Here is a 23,216-nt window from a genome sequence, read left to right as displayed (position 1 = left end):
GGCACGGGATACATGCGGACGTGCATTGTCCTGTTGGAACAGCAAGTTCCCTAGCCGGTCTAGGAATGGTAGAACGATGGGTTCGATGACGGTTTGGATGTACCGTGCACTATTCAGTGTCTCCTCGACGATCACCAATGGTGTACGGCCAGTGTAGGAGATCGCTCCCCACACCATGATGCCGGGTGTTGGCCCTGTGTGCCTCGGTCGTATGCAGTCCTGATTGTGGCGCTCACCTGCACGGCGCCAAACACGCATACGACCATCATTGGCACCAAGGCAGAAGCGACTCTCATCGCTGAAGACGACACGTCTCCATTCGTCCCTCCATTCACGCCTGTCGCGACACCACTGGAGTCGGGCTGCACGATGTTGGGGCGTGAGCGGAAGACGGCCTAACGGTGTGCGGGACCGTAGCCCAGCTTCATGGGGACGGTTGCGAATGGTCCTCGCCGATACCCCAGGAGCAACAGTGTCCCTAATTTGCTGGGAAGTGGCGGTGCGGTCCCCTACGGCACTGCGTAGGATCCTACGGTCTTGGCGTGCATCCGTGCGTCGCTGCGGTCCGGTCCCAGGTCGACGGGCACGTGCACCTTCCGCCGACCACTGGCGACAACATCGATGTACTGTGGAGACCTCACGCCCCACGTGTTGAGCAATTCGGCGGTACGTCCACCCGGCCTCCCGCATGCCCACTATACGCCCTCGCCCAAAGTCCGTCAACTGCACATACGGTTCACGTCCACGCTGTCGCGGCATGCTACCAGTGTTAAAGACTGCGATGGAGCTCCGTATGCCACGGCAAACTGGCTGACACTGACGGCGGCGGTGCACAAATGCTGCGCAGCTAGCGCCATTCGACGGCCAACACCGCGGTTCCTGGTGTGTCCGCTGTGCCGTGCGTGTGATCATTGCTTGTACAGCCCTCTCGCAGTGTCCGGAGCAAGTATGGTGGGTCTGACACACCGGTGTCAATGTGTTCTTTTTTCCATTCCAGGAGTGTATTTGTGCCTGGGTGGGGGGATGCCGCTTTACTTGTCAGTGCATTACGTTACATTGCATGAGTACCAATACTAACAAGTAAAAAAGCGCGATTTACAGAATCCCAGTATGTAGGAGCCCAGAACAAAATTTTGTTTCATCAAACAATATTTATGTTTGTTTGTGAGGTCGTCCTCAGCAACTGCAGATTTCTCCAGTCCAGATAAGAGCAGCTTCAAATACACTGGTACACAAAACGAAACTGTTGCTGGTGAGGACCATTTGCATTTCAAAATGAATCAACTCAAGTAGTGTTCTGAAAGAATGGTTGTTTAAGTCTCTTTGAAGTTGCCAAGTAAGTTGAAAAGCTAGTCCCCTTCTTCTATGTCCCTAACTCTGCCCAGGACATATTCGCCTGTTTTGTGCTATGATGGGAGCATTTTTCATTCTGGTAACGCTTATTCTAAATTCACGTAAAAGGAGTGTGGAGTAAGTTACTTGTAAAAAGTAACATTTTGTTCGTTTTTCCCCACTAACCAGTTATTTACTTCTGAAACAACTGCCTGTAATTTTCTAATAGGATCAGGATCACGTGATCATGTCTGAGGGGGACGGCTAAATATGACCCACCTCCCCGCTGAAACCCATGGGGCTGCATACCTGAGATGCGGACTGCTGCCTGGGCACTGTCCACACTCTCCTACGGCGAACATCAGGCTCCAGACAAATCCTGTACTCGTCGCTGAATGGTCCTGCATCAAGGCTCCATTCCTGGCCTTCCCTTGGTCGCCTTCAACGCGTACCACGATGCTAGGGAGTCTTTAAGCCGCGCGGGATTAGCCTAGCGGTCTGAGGCGCTGCAGTCATCGACTGTGCGGCTGGTCCCGGCGGAGGTTCGAGTCCTCTCTCGGGCATGGGTGTGAGTGTGTTTGTTCTTAGGATAATTTTGGTTAAGTTGTGTGTAAGCTTAGGGACTGATGACCTTAGTAGTTAAGTCCCATAAGATTTCACACACATTTGAACTTTTTTTTTTTTTGAGGTCTTTAGTGCGGAGCACTCGGCGAGTAATTAAGAGATGAATGTTACAAATTGGTATGAGAGAAGTTAAAACAAACAAATGACCTAGGGAGCAGAACGGACTAGAAAATTATGAGTCAAAGGAAAATTAAGTAAAGGTGGGAGGCATATTTGTGAAGGCGTATGGATTCTACATGCATTTGCTGAATTCCAAGAGATAACACTGAGACAAACCCTTAATCGGAGGTGGGTGCGTATTGTACACTGCCTACAATAAAAAAGTCTGAAAAATAAGGACAGATGTAATGACGTGTCAGACAGCGTGAGAAGTTGAGTAGCTGCCAGAGAGAACTATGACGAAATTAAAGTGGGATTATACTGTGTCATGTATGATAACCAACAGAAAATATCACACAAATGGTCCTGAATTACAGTAACCTCTAAGAGACGCAGATTTTTCTAGGCTTAGACTTGAAGCTGAGAGACACACACAGCTCATATTCAAGAACCATAGAGTCAGACTTTCGAATGTACATGGTGTCCATAAAGTCCAGCTATTATTTGAAAACATCATAACTTGGAAACTATTATTGTTGTTGTTGTGGTCTTCAGTCCTGAGACTGGTTTGATGCAGCTCTCCATGCTACTCTATCCTGTGCAAGCTTCTTCATCTCCCAGTACCTACTGCAGCCTACATCCTTCTGAATCTGCTTAGTCTATTCATCTCTTGGTCTCCCTCTACGATTTTTACCCTCCACGCTACCCTCCAATGCTAAATTTGTGATCCCTTGATGCCTCAGAACATGTCCTACCAACCGATCCCTTCTTCTAGTCAAGTTGTGCCACAAACTCCTCTTCTCCCCAATTCTATTCAATACTTCCTCATTAGTTATGTGATCTGCCCATCTAATCTTCAGCATTCTTCTGTAGCACCACATTTCGAAAGCTTCTATACTCTTCTTGTCTAAACTATTTATTGTCCATGTTTCACTTCCATACATGGCTACAGCCCATAAAAATACTTTCAGAAACGACTTCCTGACACTTAAATCAATACTCGATGTTAACAAATTTCTCTACTTTAGAAACGCTTTCCTTGCCATTGCCAGTCTACATTTTATATCCTCTCTACTTCGACCATCATCAGTTATTTTGCTCCCCAAATAGCAAAACTCCTTTACTACTTTAAGTGTTTCATTTCCTAATCTAATTCCCTCAGCATCACCTGATTTAATTCGACTACATTCCATTACCCTCGTTTTGCTTTTGTTGATGTTCATCTTATATCTTTCTTTCAAGACACTCTCCATTCCGTTCAACTGCTTTTCCAAGTTCTTTGCTGTGTCTGACAGAATTACAATGTCATTGGCGAACCTCAAAGTTTTTATTTCTTCTCCATGGATTTTAATACCTACTCCGAATTTTTCTTTTGTTGCCTTTACTGCTTGCTCAATATGTAAGTAGGCTGTTTAGATTTTTATATGGGTAATGCCACGTAGCGCTCTATATGAAAATCACTGGCTGTGCTGTGTGCAGTATGTGGCTAGTTTGCATTGTTGTCTGCCATTGTTGTCATGAACTGCTACAGCTGGATGTGAACAGCGCGTAGCGTTGGGCACTTGGAGGTGAGCCGCCAGCAGTGGTGGATGTGGGGAGAGAGATGGCGGAGTTTTGTAATACTGGATGTCAATTATGAATATTAAGGTAAATACATTGTTTGTTCTCTATTAATATCTTTCATTTGCTAACTATCCCTATCAGTAGTTAGTGCCTTCTGTAGTTTGAATCTTTTATTTAGCTGGCAGTAGTGGCGCTCGCTGTATTGCAGTAGTTCCAGTAATGAAGATTTTTGTGAGGTAAGTTATTTGTGAAAGGTATAGTGTAATGTTACTCAGGGCCATTCTTTTGCAGGGATTTTTGATAGTCAGATTGCGTTGCGCTAAAATTATTGTGTGTCAGGTTAAGCACAGTCGTGTATAAATTGTTCTAAGGGGACGTTTCATATGGCGACCCTGCCAGGATTCGAACCTGGAATCTTCTGATTTTTTCTTGTAGCTTGTGTATTTAGTGTAGCTTTTGTTTATTGCTAGCGCGTAATTGTAGAGAGAATCTCCTTTGTAGTTGCAGTCTTTCATTGTTGTGCTGTAAAACAGTTGTGGCATGCATGTAGATTTGCACCAAGTATTTCGCAGCTGCGCTTGTAATTAACTACATATTATTTTCAGTGCTATGTTAATGTGTTCTCTTATTTTTGCTATTCAAATTGTGCTTTTCTGTGTTATCGTGTGAAATATTGTGACAATAATGGCGTGTGAAAAACGTAACACTCGGCTCCAAAGTAAACTAAGAAATGACAGTGAAGACGAAAGCAGTGTGTTGGCCCCACCATGTAATGAGTTAACTAATGTTCAAAGTAGTAATTTGGTAACTGTGCATAGGGAAATGGAGCGGGCGTCAAACAATGGCGTAGGCAGTGAAACAGGTAGTGAACAGGGAAGCATTATAGATCGATCGGTCGGCAACAGCTCGCCTCAGGAATCCGAAATGATAGGACACAATTTTGCAAATACTGTAGATTCAGGTTTTGCGTCCTCACCGTTTTCTCAAATGAGTCAAGACACATTTTCCGCTTGTCAAAATGTGAATGTTGCCGGTGCAAATTCACTGCCGAAAAGCACTGAGGAAAATGTTTCAGACTCCAATGCATTGTTATTACAATTAATGCAACAAATGGGAGAAAAGCTTCAGAAGTTAGACACAATGGAACAACACCAGAGACAAACACAGCAACAGTTAGACGCAGTGGAACAAAATCTTAAAAAGTTAGACACGATGGAACAAAATCTTCAAAAGTTAGACTCATTGGAACAAACTCTCGAACAAACACGTGAAGATTTAACTGCTGAGTTACATAACATTGAATCGAAATGTCAAAAAGTCTGTAATGATGTAAAAACACAAATTTGTGAGCATTTTCAACCTATTTTTTCGCGGCATGAAAATGCATTACAGAATCACGAAGCAGCCATAAAAGAGCTGCAAACCATTGTTCATGAAAATCATGTGACCTTGTGGGCTAAAATTGACTCAGTTGCATCTACCGATTCGGTTACGCAACTGGCAAAAACTCAGGAAAACTTAAAGAACACAGTAGATAAGATTTCAACACAAATGGACACTCTGAAACTTGGTTCAGAAAAACACACTGAGGAAATGTGTTCACTATCGGAGAAAGTAGCCGAACTTTCGGATCAGGTCACTAACTTATCTACAAAGGTAGATGATGATCTGAATGACACAAGACCCGTAGCCTTCACTGACACAGAAGACTATGAACAAATAAGAAAATTCAAACAAAATCAAAATCAAATCAATACACAGTACAAAAGAGAAATCCGGGAAGTACAAGATCAGCTGACACAGGTAATACAAGAATTACATATTTCAGAGGACACTCGCACTCCAACACGGGAAGAGGAACTTAGAAATACGGAAAAGCCACAAAATAATAACACAGGGCATTTCGGTAATTATGAAAGAAATTGGCAAGGTACACCGAATTTTGAGATGGAACCGCCGACACGACGTAACAATGACCGATATGCTACTCGCCGACACGATGACTTTGACTATAAGCTGTTCATTACTACACGTAAATTCAAAACATTCAAGAATTCTGCCAATGACATTCATCCACAAGCGTGGCTCCATCAATTCTCTCATTGTTTTCCTCCCAACTGGTCATTAGAACACAGATTAGAATTTATGTGTGGCTACTTGGAGAATGAACCAGCTGTAAGAATGCGATCTGTCATTCACGATTGTCACAGTGAAGGAGAATTTTACCATGCGTTCCTCTCAGCATATTGGTCACAAGCTACACAAGATCGCGTAAAACATAGCATCATGATGATGAAACACTTTGAACAATCTGAATTTTCCAGTCTTGTCAAATATTTTGAAGACATGTTGCACAAGAATCAGTACCTGTCAAACCCATACAGCTCCTCAGAACTCATCCGCATTTGCTTAATCAAACTGCCTGAACATTTACGACATATTATTTTGGCAGGACGTTGCAAAGACGACATTGAAGCTTTTCAGGGACTGTTACAAGAACTGGAAATTGACACAGACAGTCGCGGGATGCGAAAACAGGAAAACAATCACTACAGGTCACATCCGTCACAATTCCGTGACGACAGAAACAATAAATGGCCACGAGAAACCTATTCTTACAACGTAAATCGTGACCAAAACAGACACCACCCATATGACAACCACTGGCAGAGTAATAGTTACAGGGAAAGATCACCTTTCCGTGGTAATGACTATCACAGAGACAATCAGAGAAACAGACAATATGGGAACCAATATAACTATTATCAAGGGAGACAGAATAACTTTAGACGCAACGGTCCAGCGCGCAGTTACGATTCAGGGAGAAATTCTCTACCACATGACCGACAAGAAAGAAACTATCGAATCTACCGACATGACGACAGACGATATGATCGTAACGACAGACCTGAATTGCATCAGAACTGGCGAGATTTAAACAGAGCAGAGCACTCTCGTCACGATGAATTTGTAGAAGTTAGGTCTCCAAATCCCAATAACGACGCGCGCCAACAAAGAGACAATAGGCAATGACTCACTCCGCTGGCAGCCACAATACATACTTATGAAACTGACGACGCAGCTGCCGTAGCTAGTAATTACGTAAAAATGGAAGACATTAGAGACATCTTACTCCAGGAACACGACGTAAAACATAATAACATTGCATATCCTGTGATTCACATTACTGTAAATGACGTAAAATTTACGGCAGTACTTGACTCTGGCAGTCCCATTTCAGTAATTAGTGAAACAGCTTTTAGCAAATGCAACAAATCGAACGATTGCCCCACACTTCCGTTACGTAAGATTAAATTACAAGGTGCAATCTTTGGAAAAAGTGTAGATGTACGCCAACAAACCAATTTAGAATTCTTTTGCCAAAGCCACTGCCCAAAAATATTTTGTAAAATTTTTTGTGGGGAGCATGGGGGCTATGTAAGTAGGCTGTTTAGATTTTTATATGGGTAATGCCACGTAGCGCTCTATATAAAAATCACTGGCTGTGCTGTGTGCAGTATGTGGCTAGTTTGCATTGTTGTCTGCCATTGTTGTCATGAACTGCTACAGCTGGATGTGAACAGCGCGTAGCGTTGGGCACTTGGAGGTGAGCCGCCAGCAGTGGTGGATGTGGGGAGAGAGATGGCGGAGTTTTGTAATACTGGATGTCAATTATGAATATTAAGGTAAATACATTGTTTGTTCTCTATTAATATCTTTCATTTGCTAACTATCCCTATCAGTAGTTAGTGCCTTCTGTAGTTTGAATCTTTTATTTAGCTGGCAGTAGTGGCGCTCGCTGTATTGCAGTAGTTCCAGTAATGAAGATTTTTGTGAGGTAAGTTATTTGTGAAAGGTATAGTGTAATGTTACTCAGGGCCATTCTTTTGCAGGGATTTTTGATAGTCAGATTGCGTTGCGCTAAAATTATTGTGTGTCAGGTTAAGCACAGTCGTGTATAAATTGTTCTAAGGGGACGTTTCAAATATACAGATTGAATAACATCGGGGAGAGGCTACAACCCTGTCTCACTCCCTTCCCAACCACTGCTTCCCTTTCGTGCCCCTCGACTCTTATAACTGCCATCTGGTTTCTGTAAAAATTGTAAATAGCCTTTCGCTCCCTGTATTTTACCCCTGCCACCTATAGAATTTGAAAGAGAGTATTCCAGTCAACATTGTCAAGAGCTTTCTCTAAGTCTACAAATGTTAGAAACGTAGGTTTGCCTTTCCTTTATCTACTTTGTAAGATAAGTCGTAAGGTCAGTATTACCTCACGTGTTGCAACATTTCTACGGAATCCAAACTGATCTTCGCCGAGGCCGGCTTCTATCAGTTTTTCCATTCGTCTGTAAAGAATTCGCGTTAGTATTTTGCAGCTATCACTGCATTAGAGGTAGAGAATCGCGGTTTTGTGTAAAACTTTTAGTAGCTCTGTTTCTTCTTCTGTTCTTTGTTTCAGTTTTGACTTGGAATGCATCAGAATGGAGACAGACCACGAGAAGGCACAATGTGTCATCTGGTATGCAAAATCCAAATCTATGACAATGGTACTGCTGAATTATCAAGGCCTGTATAGGAGGCCACCAGCGACAAAAACAAGTATAATAAGGTAGTAAAAAACTTTAAAGAGACAATCAGTGTCAAAGTGTATGTTTGCCTGTGCTTCAAGCACGTGTTGGCGAAGCGCAATCAGCATTTCAACGCATCGAATTCCAGTAAGCAAGATTACCTGTACGCAAAGCGTTCCATAAGTAGTTACGCCATTTCCGCACAAAGGGCGAATGGTCCAAGCATGGTAGCGAAAGATCGTCCTCTGCGGTATGCATTCGCGTGTTTCATGCGGGACGCCACAGATGCTGACAACGACTACCCGAAGCAACGTTCCACACTTACGGACATTTGAATCACCACAGCAGTAGGATTCGTGGCACCGAAAACCCTCACAACGCACTTGAACACATTCGTGATGGGCCGAAGCTTAAGTTTTGATGTGCCAAAATGCATAATAAGCTGACGGGCCCGTTTTTCTTATCACAGAAGAACATAACGGGAAATGTTTGCCTGCGAATGCTACCACAGATCTAAGTGGCGCAGCCACTATCATCTTCCAGTATATGATAGACCTCCATAGTTGAGTATGAACATGCGGGATGCGTTGAATGGCGCGTTTCCTAGGAGGTGGATGGAGTCTCGTGTTGGTCCCATCGCTTGGCCCTCCACGCCGTTACGCCAGATGTCATGCCACTGATGTCACGCCATATGACTTCTTTTTGTGGGGCTACGTCAAGGATTGTGCGTACACAACACCAGTCCACGTAGTTGCTGCCTTTCGTGCTTGAATCGATGAAACAATCAGAACAGTTGATTCTACAATGCTGAGCTTCACATGGACAGGACTCGAATATCGATTTGATTTTCTACGAACTTCGCTGAAATCTGTCATAACAGAAAAAAATCGAGAGCTATTAAACGTTTTACAACAATCTACGATGCTCTGTCTCTAATAGTTTCCAAATTATGATTTTTTTAAACGATAGCCGAACTCTATGGAGACCTTGTACATGTTCGCTCGCTTCTTCCGTAAAGTAATTGCTCACAGGGTACTGGTGGCAAAATCACCTCGACTCTGCATAGTCTCTCTCGTCGTAAATCTGCTGTGTACATCGCCATATGACAGACGGAGTCGTTTTTTTGAAAGGAAAACTTTCAGAAACTATACCGTCTAAATTGGGTCACTGTGTACTCCGCTGACGTACAACGAGCCATTAGGCTCGAAATTCTTCACGGCCTTATTGTCTGTGTTCAAACCGCGTCACATTTGAGGAGAAACATGAATTTTCGTAGATCTGTGTCATGTTCCTCCAAGTCAGAAGGAATACAAGAGAAACTGCCTCCTCTCAGTGCCATAGAAGAGCGCAGTTCTTTACTGACCAAAATTCCCCGTAGGCATCCATCGGAGTACATAAGCGCGTGCCTGTGTTTTAGAGGCAGCTGCGGATAGAAAATTTGTACAGTGTAACATAAACATCACGCAGCTTCATCTTCAAAGAAAACTTTGATGGCCTCAGTAAAACCTCTAACTTTGATTAGTGCGTTCTGTTTATCTGTTGGGAACATTATTTAGCCTAATATGTCCACACAAACTGCGAACTCCTTCTGCGTGACATGTATTTTCACAATTACACAACACATATTTCTTCCGTCTATAGTTCCATGAGAATTAAATGCAAAGAAATGGGTTGCTCATTTGTAACTTCCAGTCTCAGATCCTGCTATTTGATGTGGGTCATCGACTACTCTGTTGAGGGGTTACCACATAATGCGGCCTCCGTGGTACAGTATTGGTAAGACAATTGTAGTCGATGTGCGTATAGCCGTTGCGATCTGTTTGATATCTTCGTCCACAAACCAGCTTGAAATATTTATTGCCAACATCGTCGAGTAGCGTCGAGCCCTCGTGTACTAAAAAAAGAAACAAAAAACGGATGTAGCACCACAGAGAAACATAGACAGACTGTGATGCAATGGGTCGAATAGGCTCATTAACTGACCATGGAATATTGTATAGGCTGTCAGGTCTCCAAAATTTAACTGTGTGCCGGACACCCGCAAGCAACTGTATCACATTCGATCAAAACAGTTGGCGGGTTGCTTAAAAGTTAAACCCATATTAAACACATAACACAAAGTGAGGAGAACTCTTAAGAAGATTTAAAAATTACAGTCGTTTGCTGAATTAGGCAGCGAGTGGCCGGTGCCACTCTGATGTAACACCCTACCCTCGACGCGCTAAGAGGAACTTTAGGTAAGTCAACAATAAAAAAACGGTCATAATCTAACATCACTACGTTTTAGTTATTTATTTATTGTGCAGCTATAGCACATAATGAAGTTGCTTTCTACTTTGACTGAACTAAGTGAGCCGCGAACAGATGCAACAAAGCATATTTCGAATTCGCAGATGGGATGAAAAAATCATTTAGCACTGTGACCTCGTAATAACGCGTCGTTAACGTTAATAATTAAGCTAATTTTTCCCCAGATATTAAATAACGTTTCGTGCACTATAACATAGAGTAGCGTTGAGCACATCAAGATAACATCTCTTATTTCGGAATGCTGCTGGTGAAATGATACACAGCTAAAAATACAACCAGACAGGCACCACAAACAAATACAGAACAATACACACAATACAATTAACGATTATGATTGCGCTTCATGTGTCATTGAGCATCAGATTAAATTTCAGTTTAATTATTAATTCCTTGTTTAACTAAAATTTACCGAAAGGTTTTAAATATACAGATGCTTATTGGGTTGTTATCTTCCGCAACAAGTGTTATTAACACCCGTTAATTTAGTTTTACTGGCCGTAGCGTGAAGCATATTTATTAGGTTTTTCACCTGTCTTATTTCACTTCATGGTGAATGATTATGAGTGGTGACAGTCGCTTATTGTTTCTACGCCAATCACCGCTGATGATGCGTTACCAACGAAGCGAAAGGCCTCTGGTGAAGTACTTCATTAATTAGCGATACGCCTAAAACTTTTGGACATTCGTTTAGTAGTCTTTCTGAGAGTTTAAGAGTAACTATCAAGAAGGACTATGTTTCGCTCTCGAATGAGTAAGTGCTTTTCTGTGTTCTCCAGTTAATCCTATATTTGGGAGGACAGCAGCTCAAGTCCCCATCCGGCAACCCAGATTTAGGTCTTCTATGGTCTCCCTAAATAGCTTAAGGCAAATGTCTGCCAGGTTAGTTTGCAAAGGACATGGCAGATTCCCTAAGCCTCCCTTCCCCACTGCGAACTTGTGCTCTGTCTCTAATGACCTCGTCGTCGACGGCGTTAAACGCTAATCTTCCTCCTGTAACACCACCAGCTAGTGCCATTCATAATTTTCAGTCGTTTGTGGATAATGTTCTACAAGTATTCTGTGGATTTTTTGCTACTGTTCAGCTTTATTTCTGATTTCGTAAGAAATATGAAGGATTTCTGTACACGTAATGTAATTTGTGAAAGTATGTATGATTTACTGGTCCACGTGTAGGGCCGATAGAATTGTAACATAAGATAGGAAAAGCTACAGAGGAGTCCCTCTGTGCTGAGGAGGCAAAAGCGCGTCAATGGAAAAGGTTCATAGCGCGTGAAGAGCGCGCCAACCGAGGTCAAAAGCATCAGTCAGGGGTCAGCCGTCATAGTGAGCACGTCTCTGATCCTATACGAGACTAAAATCTTTACAGCTAGAATGAAATGTTGCCTTGGATGGTCGCTGGTCCCGATAGTAAAAATGTGTAATGTTTAAACAATGCTCTGTGGCAGTTGTTAATATTAGAAGAAGAACCGCGTGTGTGCCTCATGAACGATGGGCCGACGTCGTGCTTCCCATCGTCACCTGCTGGCAACGCAATGTTTGCTTTAGCTTCGTAAATCACATGAGCCATTATTTATTGCTTTTATTTTATGTGTGTATTTTAATTTAAGTGTACATTCAGGCTGTTATACTACCTGGTAGGTTCATCGCACGAAAACCTAAAATTTATCTACGCATCATAATTATAAAGAGAAAATTGCCTTATTTTCCTTAAAAAGAATTGCCATAAATCTCTGTTTTCTTGTAAAACAACTTAAGGATTAGTCTAGTTAAAAACGGTTCCAAATTTTCCTATGTTGTAATGTTGTAACAGAATCAGATTTTCGTGAGAAATCGACCAATAATACAAAATTAAATTTATTCTGACAATATTATCCAAGAAACATTCACGAGAAATGATTCATTTCTTTGTTTGGCTTCTATTTCTTTGCAAATTGAGGCAAGAGTATGTTCATTTATGTGTGATTGTGATTACGACAGATTCATGTAAAGAAAAGCTGGGTTGAAAATTAATTTCTTCGTTGTTACCGGTAGATGTTGCTCCATTCAGAGCCATACAGTATTCTTCCTAATCCTTAATGCGAGGGAGTGTTCTGCTGGTTACTTATTGTCTCACAGCAATCTATGTGATTAATATTACACGTAAAATATGGTTCAACAGCTTTCTTATTAACAGTAAATGCAGGCAGTGGGCTTAATAATTATTGTAATTTCTTAGTAGTTATTACTTAGCTCAACATTTAACTGCAGATTTGCGCGACCTAACAGAAATTATTTGCATTGTCTTGTACGCTAATTATGGTGTGTTTTGAAGATTAATAATTAACGTCGCGTGAGATTACCTAAATGAACCATTAGTAACACGATCGCGGTCAAACTTTCTGTAAAATAACAGATCATATGACTTGTATAGTGCAGTGTAAGAGAAGGTATTTTACTTCATTTAGCTAATAACATTCAAATGATGAAATGTTACTCCTTAGTATTTAAGATAATGTGTTGCTAATTGAACATTTATAAAATTTACATAGAAAAGTATGCAGCTTTTCTTTTGGAAAGTGATAAGTGATTTCTACATTGGGTAGATTAAATAACTTACCAAATGAAAGCAGTACTAAACTTAGCTCTTCTTTTTTGTTTATTTAGATATTTGTCAAAATTTTAACGGAAACACAGGCACGTAAAAACACTGACGTTTTTTGTGTTTGTCTGTTGTTGTTGGGATTACGTGTAGCAATAAGAATTCCAATCCTCCACCCTGACGAGATGACGATTTGTGATCGGAGTCGACGACAAAGCAGCAGCACCACAACAGGTGTGCGAGATTTTCTCACTAAATCCCCTGAACAGAGATCACACGCTGACGTAAGGATGGAACGGGACCGTGAGAATTGTCCTAGGCCTTGGTCTTTGTAACCACACAGCACGACGTGTAAACAGTCACTCTCTTCCGGCTGGGTCGAGGAAAGGAGTGGGGAGGGGAAGTGTAGGGGAAACTACATACATCATCCGTAGGCAGACTGTTTCAGCCTGAATGGTAACAGTAAAAAAAATGCCGTATGTCACGACAGCTTGGGTATCCCATGGTGTAGATTCAGCCACCTATCGTGAAGGGTGCTCTTCCCCCGCGCATATTGGGCCCTTTCTTTGCGGATATGTGAGACTTGTGCCCTGTGAGCGTGATGGATGCATGTATACTGTATTTGCTATTTTTGTGTTGTATGATGATGATGAGGGAGAGGGTGAAACGCGGTGCTGGCACATAGCCCACTCCTCTCGAATATGCTCAAGGGGGCCATTGACGAACGGATCACCGTCAACAGTGGCCCTTCCTGAGACTCTGTGGAGAGGTATGGAATATAATCCAGGACACTAGCGGCAAGACTGGCGATCAGGAGCTTTTTTGGACTACCGCCTCTCCTCTTCTTGTCTTCCAAATCCTGGCAGTGAAAGTTTAATCCATCACCACGACTCGAACCGTTCGGCAACTAGCTGTGTCGCCGAATTCAGGGTCACCACATCAGCATTGTAACAGTGCGAGTACGTGACTTTGGGACGTCTACACAACACCCCGAGTCAGGGTCCACACAAGTAGTGTGTGCCCTGCCAACAAAGGACATTGAATCGACAACAATTGTAGAGCAGGATAATGCCGTCTGGTCCGGGGAAGCATAACTGCTCAGTCGTCGTTCACTGGTGTGGCCACCAGTATCAGTTGGTCCTGTACCAAGCGCTGATGGGCTCAAGGGTCAAAGTGAGACACAATTATCCAGCACCACTAGCACATTTCCAGACGCCATCAGCCAATCTTCATACGCTGGACTTTGCTCCCTAAATGACACTGCCTTCACCGCAAGCCACAAACCACTGCTGGGTAGTACAGTCACCACCCACATAGCGAGTGGCTGTAAAGTACGGCTGCGTTGCCAACACAGACTCAGCGTCAGCTATGACTGAGTTGTCTGCTCAGCAAGAACAGTCTTTTCTGAGCCATAATGTGCTGCTTACGGCTGTAGCTGCCTTTCTGACGGTATATCACAGCCAAAGATAGTGGGATCGATGCCCACCCTACCTGCTGGACGTGGGCTGGAACATCAGTCTGTTCTGCTAGAGACTAATAAATGTGTCTATGTGCAAAATGAGCATTGGAGAATTTTCCCCTGCTCCTGCCTTGTAAACCTGCACACTCCGGGTGAGGAGGCCGGAAAGGTTACTCTGACAAGCCTAACGCTGCTCTCTCACCCTCCAAAGGGGTCGACGTTGAATAACATTGTCGAGACCAGTACAGTATTATCATAGGTACCAAGGGCGTAACAAAGTCTTTGCATCAAACTTCTAGGAATGATACATCACATCATGCCTAACAACTTTTCTCAAAGATAAAATGCATACTGATGCTTCCCGGCGTGCTAGGCGTACTTTTGAATTGGTTATACCCCCGAGAGGCGGCGGGGGACACTCTGCGACATTTGAATGCAATGAGTATTGCCTATATTCCAGCTCCACGTGAAAGGAAGCAGGCTGAGCAAATTAAAGTTCCCGATTCGTTTCCAAAATATCTTTCTCGCCTCAGAAACATTATTTTTTAATGTTTTCTTTTTGAAAATAATTCTGCCAATGTACAGGGCTAGGCAGTATGCAGCACACCATGTTATTAGACCCTGCTAGTTCGTGAAGTCTCGTCGTTTCAGAGAAGGCGAATACTAAAGGGAACTTAGCGTTGGTAGGAAGCTTGAGTGGACATTTTATCTCAAACAAAAGTTGTTCCCTGTGATGTGATCTATTGCCCCTATACGTCTGATGCAAAGTTTTTCAAACACTCTGTATGCTGAATGGTCAGAGACAGTCTGAAAAGCTTGTAAGGGTGTTGCAGCCTACGATGTGCTAAGAAATAGATGTTATCAAAAAATTCGGTACTTTGCTCCGGTTACGAGTGCATTAGCATTGAAGTTAGCCTATCAGGCCGCTGTGCGCGCAAATTCAAGCGGCCCGCCAGATGCAATTACTGCCAGTTGTTATCGTAGCACAAGACCGCTCAGCCGTTGGCTCTAATTATAACCTAACTACCGTCCCTTGTTCAATCTTTGTATCGCTTTCTTGTTGTTTTACGAAACCAAACGGAGAACACGTTTGGCCACATTGTCTCTGGCGGCCCGGTTATATTTCTGTGCGCAACAGCCTGATTGGCTAACTTCAGTGCTAATTAACTCGGAAACGATACAACGTATCGAATTTTTTTCTTAACAGTTATTTCTCAACACAACCTACCGTGCCACACCCGTACAAGCTTCTTAGAGTGTTTCTGACCACCCTGTATATACATACAGGTATGCAAACTTACATCTGAAAAGTCACATTAACTCATACACAACTGATGTAGGTTACATAGAAATGTAAAGTAAATGTGTTTTGTCTTTTGTAATGCACATGACGCTGAATATGACTGTGTGCCCAATAGTGGGACAGCAATAAAATGAAGAAATTAGAGTACACTATATTGAGCAGCTTGACTCACCCACTTCCAATTTGTTCGGATCGAAAGACTTTAATGTATGGTTATTTTAATTAATGTGATAGAACTTACTATACGTTTCCTGCTGTTTCGTTTTCCAGTGTGGGATGAGGTGGGACGTACAGGGTTATTGGTAAGTACCACTGGTATTTCAGAAGACGACTGCACAGTAACCATAACACATACACAAAACAGACACACTTCAGTCGGTAGAGAAACTCTCCAAATTTGTAACTCACATTACAGGTGCTTAATATGAAAACCGTTTGTGCCCGCAATTCATTGACAAGAACTGTCCTGAGAGTTTTGATGGCAGCCCGCTTTTCAAATGTGTTCATTATATTGCCAATCTGCAGGGGCGAACTAATTCAATTTGACAACACGGATTAAATTGTTAATAATGAAACTTGAAGACAGCTCAGCTCACCGCCTCTATCTTCTAATTCTAAGAATATAGTAAGATTCACTCCATTAAATCATAAACTGCATTGTGAAATGACAGACCTTAAATGCTACGTTACAGGCTTTTAATTAAAAAAAGAGCAGGGGCATCAGCTTTGTCGGTAGTTGCAGGGGCAACAGTCTGGATGATTGACAGATCTGCCTATTGACAGGTCTGGTCTTGTAAGTTTAACCAAAACAGCCTTTCTGTGCTGGAACTGAAAACGGTTAAAAGCAAGGGTAAACTACAGTAGTAATTCTTCCCGAGGGCATACAGCTCTACTGCACTGCTAAATGATGATGGTATCCACTTGAGTAAAATATTCCGGAGATAAAATAGTCTACCATTCGGATCTCAGGGCGGGGATTATTCAGGAGGATGTTGTCATCAGGAAAAATCCAGTAAACAGTTTCAGAAGGACGTATGTTGCTGTATTTGTTCGGAAATGAAGAGGCTTGTCCGGGACAGAGTAACATTGAGAGCTACATCAAACATAACATTTCGTGGGACACTTACGTCCCAGTGGTAGTGAAAGAGTCAAGTAGGTGTGTATGTGTATAGTAACTTGACATATTTTCCTCAATCGAAAGTGCTAGCTACCCGAACTACCGCTGTCTCTGAATCCAGTTGCGACGTCGAGTCACGAATTACGGCTATAGCGACAGTTATGTACAAAAAGGCACGTTTGGATTTATTGCAATAAAACTTAATTCAATTCGCGGAGTATTTTTTTCGCGGCGGCCCTGTCAAAGGCTCAGGCCGGTTATTTTAATGCGCATTGCGCAACGTAAAGCCCGCGCCATTTGTAGCAGCGGTGCGCGCAAATTAAGCCGCGTTCGCGCTCGGGACGGAACGCGACATAAATACCGAGCCGACAGGCTTTGACGCGAGCTCAAATGCCGAGTAAGCTCCAGCCCGACTAATGTCGTTTTGATGACGTAAGGCCGCACGCTGGCTAATTCCGCGCAGCCATTGCGCAAATTCTGCGCGTCACCCGGGTTTAAACGCGAGGGAGCAAATTACCGCCAAACGCTGAAAACAAAGCGCTGTCCACCCGATGAAAGCTGCCTTAGCGGGAAACGCACCGTGCATTAGCTTCAAATTTATTCTGTGTTTAGCGATAAAAATGTAAATGCGAGACACTATGATTTAATAAACAACATTGGATTTCAAACCACAGTGACGTAGAAACCGTTGTCTAAAGTTTTTAACAAATCGCAATCGGCAATATTTCGAAGCATCATCAATGGCTTTTGTAAGAATTATAACATCTGTCACTGTTTGGTTAAAAAACAGATCGAATACAGTTATTGTACTGAATTTTGGCTTTACAGTAGCGACAGTTACCTCTCACATCGTTCAAGTGTTTTCTTGTTGACACAGACGTATGTTTTTAGACATATGTGACATTACAGTGTATAGGTGTATGGTGCTCCTGTGTAGCTCAGTGAAGTTACTAACAAGTAAACCTAACAAAATGATACACTTAGATTTTGATCGCGTTTGAATACTTTATAATGTAGAGCAAAATAAAAGACACATTTTTTTAATATGTGCCCATTCTGCCGTTAAGGGGGCAAAACACTCCCTTGAAAGAAATTCTACTTAATATTTCTCAATGAATACCCTCGGAAAGGTAACAAACATGAAAAAATCCAAATAAAAGTTCTATGATTTTTAAAGTACTCTACAACAGCGAACCCAGATCTGTCGAGAAAGTCACTGTTTTCGAAATCCTCTCCCTCACTATTTTGTTTTTCTTTTGACATTTGACTAATAGCAAAACGTATAGTATCGTTAATACCAAGTTCAGTCGTATGAGGTGAAATGGAATTCCGAAGACACGTCTGTCAGATATAAACTAGTAATATCTCTGCATTTCTGTACACGCATCCACTATGTGTCTGCTTCAATGCCAGTTATCATGTTTGGTTGTTTAATAAGCCTTTCCCAGATGCTCAGCAGGTCTACATTGCACGCGCAAACGACGATCACTTGCGTGCAGGCAGAATCTGCTGAAGACCACGGCGTGCCATTCCATCTTCCAAGCGATCATCTGCCAGCACTAGTTGATTCGTGCACAACGATGCTGTGGCGTGAGTGGAAGATGGGCCAGAGGTGTCCGTGCCCGTAGTGCCATTGCTAGTAACCGCTTTGCAACAGTTCGTATTGTTGTCTTTCCAGATGTACTATTTTTTCTGGGACTGTATATCCTCATTCAGTTTTTAGACGGTTCACCGCTTCCGGTTTCTATGGCAGTTTAGTAAGACAGTGATCACACATGCAAACAGAGCGATAAGGTAACGCCCGGTAGGTATGCAACACACCTAACATACAGGTAACGTGGTTGTGATTTTATCTCACCAAAGCAACTGGGAAAACTACCGTAGTCTACGCTTATTTACGATAGTCTACGGTAGATTTATAACTCTAGTGATTATGCTTTTACAGTTTCGTGCCATTCTTTGGCGTGATCGTGGCGGGTGAGAGAGAGGGTGTCCGAGATTGCGTCATGCGAGCCCGAGGATGACGTTGGGCACTTTTGCATCATTACAGAGGATATTAGTAGGCACCTTTGAGCCATATTTCAAACTCTTACATCGCATTTGGAAAATATTATGGGATTTCGAAAAAGTGGCCTTTTAAATTGTGTTGCACAGTGTAGTTTTTCTCGTTCATATTACCATTTTTAGATCAGTCATCTTATAGTAATATGTCAGAGTACAAAATGCAGATGGACTGAGTACCTGTATAACTCGCACATGACCACATAAGAGACAGCTTCAATAAAATACTGCCTACGCCAACGTCATAAAAGGCTATTTAATAAGTGTAAATATTTTATACTTGACTGCAATTGTATAAAGCGTTGTTTAGGATCAGCCTTTTATGACGTTTGTCATTGAAATTGTCTCTTATATGAGCATGTATCAGTTATACACACTATGCGCTCCGTCCGTATCTTATATACTGATATAATACTTTACCATGATTGATGTGAAAATAGTTGTATGAAGAACAGAAACTAGTTATCAGATTTTAAGATCGTATCTTACTTGTATTCTAGACAATTTTAAAAATTTTGTGGTAAAATTGTAAATAGCTTCTATTAATCAAACCTATTTGTGCTTTTGGAGAAGAACTGTTTATACGTTATAGGATCGCGAAGTACTTAGGAGTCTCTCACGTTGAGTATAGCTGAAAATCATATGCAGCTTGTAAGATGTCGGATAATTAAACATTCACTTCTGCAACTTCCGTTTATTGGCATACTGTACAGATTCGATGGTGGTCAGATAACATGGACCCAAAATAGTCGCGTGAGTTATGAGTGTGGCTAACCTACGTACTTCACAAGCTAATGTTATATCAGAAGGCTAAACGAGTAGATATTATGGAAATAGCAGCTAAACGTCGTAAAACTGCTAGATTTACAGGTATTTATAATTTGAAAACTCCTCACAATTTGTCACCTTTATGATATTCGAGTTGTTCTATAATTTTAGCTTAGATGTTTGTAAACAGTGAATTTTAGGAGAAGAGAGTGTAGTTGTAATACAGTAAAAGAAAATTGAGCGTTATTGTTTCTCTTTTCATTGACTGCGCTGTCAGTAGGCGTCCGCGCAACAGTTCAGTAAGGCAAGACTGACAGTTTGTCATTTATTTGAACACCTCAAGAAAATCGAAGACCTTAATTATGTTTTGCTGCAATGGGATCTGGCTCCCGCACTTCCGAGTTCGACTTTGTACGTGAGGCACCGCATTGTTCATTTTAACTGTATAAAACCAATCAGAGCATCTTTACAAAAAATCAGAATTGGAGTACACCATACCTACGTTATTCGGGCGTTCGATCTCGTTATCAAGAAACAATACGTGGTGTATAGGCCTCGCAGTGGCCTCCCCAGTCAACAATACCGACTGATGATCGCTACCAGCAAAGTGCGGCTTGTGTTTACCCCGAAGAGAACGAAACAAATGTGCATGGTGTCCTTTTGACGCCATTGCGAGGGCAGTGTCCACCACAAAGGCTTTTACATTAAAGATCCATATGTCACAGTTGAAACCATAGTCCGTGACAGGGTCCATGGCCTCTGGGCAGAGGATGCGCAGTAAACAGCTACGCAGCTTGCCTATCAGCGCTTTATCTATTTCCGCATTCCGTACTGTGTAAACTTCCGTTATATTTCAGCGTTCTGTCAAGTTTTTCATGGGCGAAACTACGATTGATTGATTTCTGTGTGGAGACCTTCACTGCAGCGGCGTTGTGTATGATTCCAGCGGGTGAATGTGTTTGTCAAGAAGCGGCATGGTGTCGCTCCCAGTTGCACAAGCGAAGTTAACGGCTTCGCGGCAAGTTCCTCATATCTGGAGAAATGCTTCTGCAATTCGTTGTATGATGGATACCTCCCGATCAGCACAGAGAACAAAGCAAATAAATTACCGACGTTTCGGCCGACTTGCTGGGGTCCTCTTCAGGGCAGTTAACTATCACGAAGAGAACCGCAGCAAGTCGGCCGAAACGTCGACAGTTGAAGGATTCTTTAAAAAAGTAACTCTTTTCAATTTTCTTTTTTCGTTTTCGTCACACCCTGATTAGAAAATGTGGATGTTGCTAATAGCAAATCTCAGAAAGTTTTTGATCGATTGCTTTAAAATTTTGACACAACATTCTATCAGTATATGCGCGTGTTTTTAATTACCTGTTTTTAAGGTACGTAATATAGTTTTATTTATTTTTATAAATTTTATAATGGGGAAAAGTTATTACCAATAATCTTAGGTATCTAAAAACATGAATATATTAAAATGCAAACGTAGTGTCAAAATTTCAAAGCAGTCAGCCAAGAACTTTCGGAGATTTTGAACAAACGAACATATTCATTTTTATTTATATAAAAATGGTTCAAATGGCTCTGAGCAATATGGAACTTAACATCTATGGTCATCAGTCCCCTAGAACTTAGAACTACCTAAATCTAACTAACCTAAAGACATCACACAACCCCCATTTATTTATATAGATGATACGTTCCAGTATATGACTGTCTCTGACTGCACAAACCAACAGATGATAACGTCGTGGCAGATTCCGCCAACGAGTGACAGACTGTCATCTTCCGATTTTCCAGTTATTTTTCTTTACTTGTACGGAGGAACCCCCTTCCCATCAAACATCGGTGACCCAAAGCGAAGAAAGTCGTCTGAGCCAGTCTGCTTGCGACCTACGTAAACTTCGTTCCCTGTGTAGTCGTATCAAGGCCGATTTTTGTGCTTCAGAAGCAGAGGTGGGTAACCAGCCTATACAGTTGGACTGAAAAAACATGGAAAACCGCCCAAAATGACACCCAGACTGTTCTGTTAAAATAACAGTCATTAATCCGCACATCCAATCCGAGTCTCACTCAGCTCCCTGCCAAGCAAACCAGCTGAACGACCAGGCTAAATAAGCGTCTCATCTAGGAAGGGAAACTCCCCAACGCAGCCAGCTCAGATTTAGTGGCAAGAGGGCCCAGTGTACAGCCCGTCAAAACCTGATCACAGATCAAGCATGCAAACAGGGAGCAGGTGTACTGGAGTGTGAAAAAAAAGTAATAATACTGAATGGTCCCTGCTTAAGAGTGCGGAGAAGACGAGCAATGACTTCGTGGTTAAGTGGTCACGTTTTGGTCTACAAAGCGGGCGAGCCATGTTTAAAACTCCCTTGTTGTTGTTGTTGTTGTTGTTGTTGTTGTGGTCTTCAGTCCTGAGACTGGTTTGATGCAGCTCTCCATGCTACTCTATCCTGTGCAAGCGTCTTCATCTCCCAGTACTTACTGCAACCTACATTCTTCTGAATCTGCTTAGTGTATTCATCTCTTGGACTCCCTCTACGATTTTTACCCTCCACGTTGCCCTCTAATGCTAAATTTGTGATCCCTTGATGCCTCAGAACATGTCCTACCAACCGGTCCCTTCTTCTTGTCAAGTTGTGCCACAAACTCCTCCCCAATTCTATTCAATACCTCCTCATTAGTTATGTGATCTACCCATCTAATCCTCAGCATTCTTCTGTAGCACCACATTTCGAAAGCTTCTATTCTCTTCTTGTCCAAACTATTTATCGTCCATGTTTCACTTCCATACATGGCTACACTCCATACAAATACTTTCAGAAACGACTTCCTGACACTTAAATCTATACTCGATGTTAACAAATTTCTCTTCTTCAGAAACACTTTCATTGCTATTGCCAGTCTACATTTTATATCCTCTCTACTTCGACCATCATCAGTTATTTTGCTCCCCAAATAGCAAAACTCCTGTACTACTTTAAGTGTCTCCTATCCTAATCTAATTCCCTTAGCATCATCCGACTTAATTCGACTACATTCCATTACCCTCGTTTTGCTTTTGTTGATGTTCATCTTATATCTTTCTTTCAAGACACTGTCCATTCCGTTCAACTGCTTTTCCAAGTTCTTTGCTGTGCCTGACAGAATTACAATGTCATCGGCGAACCTCAAAATTTTTATTTCTTCTGCATGGATTTTAATACCTACTCCGAATTTTTCTTTTGTTGCCTTTACTGCTTGCTCAATATACAGATTGAATAACATCGGGAGAGGCTACAACCCTGTCTCACTCCCTTCCCAACCGCCGCTTCCCTTTTCATGCCCCTCGACTCTTATAACTGCCATCTGGTTTCTGTAAAAATTGTAAATAGTCTTTCGCTCCCTGTATTTTACCCCTGCCACCTATAGAATTTGAAAGAGAGTATTCCAGTC

Source organism: Schistocerca cancellata, chromosome 5, assembly GCF_023864275.1.
Source record: "Schistocerca cancellata isolate TAMUIC-IGC-003103 chromosome 5, iqSchCanc2.1, whole genome shotgun sequence".
NCBI lineage: Eukaryota > Metazoa > Arthropoda > Insecta > Orthoptera > Acrididae > Schistocerca > Schistocerca cancellata.
Note: the sequence above shows the minus strand (reverse complement) of the source record.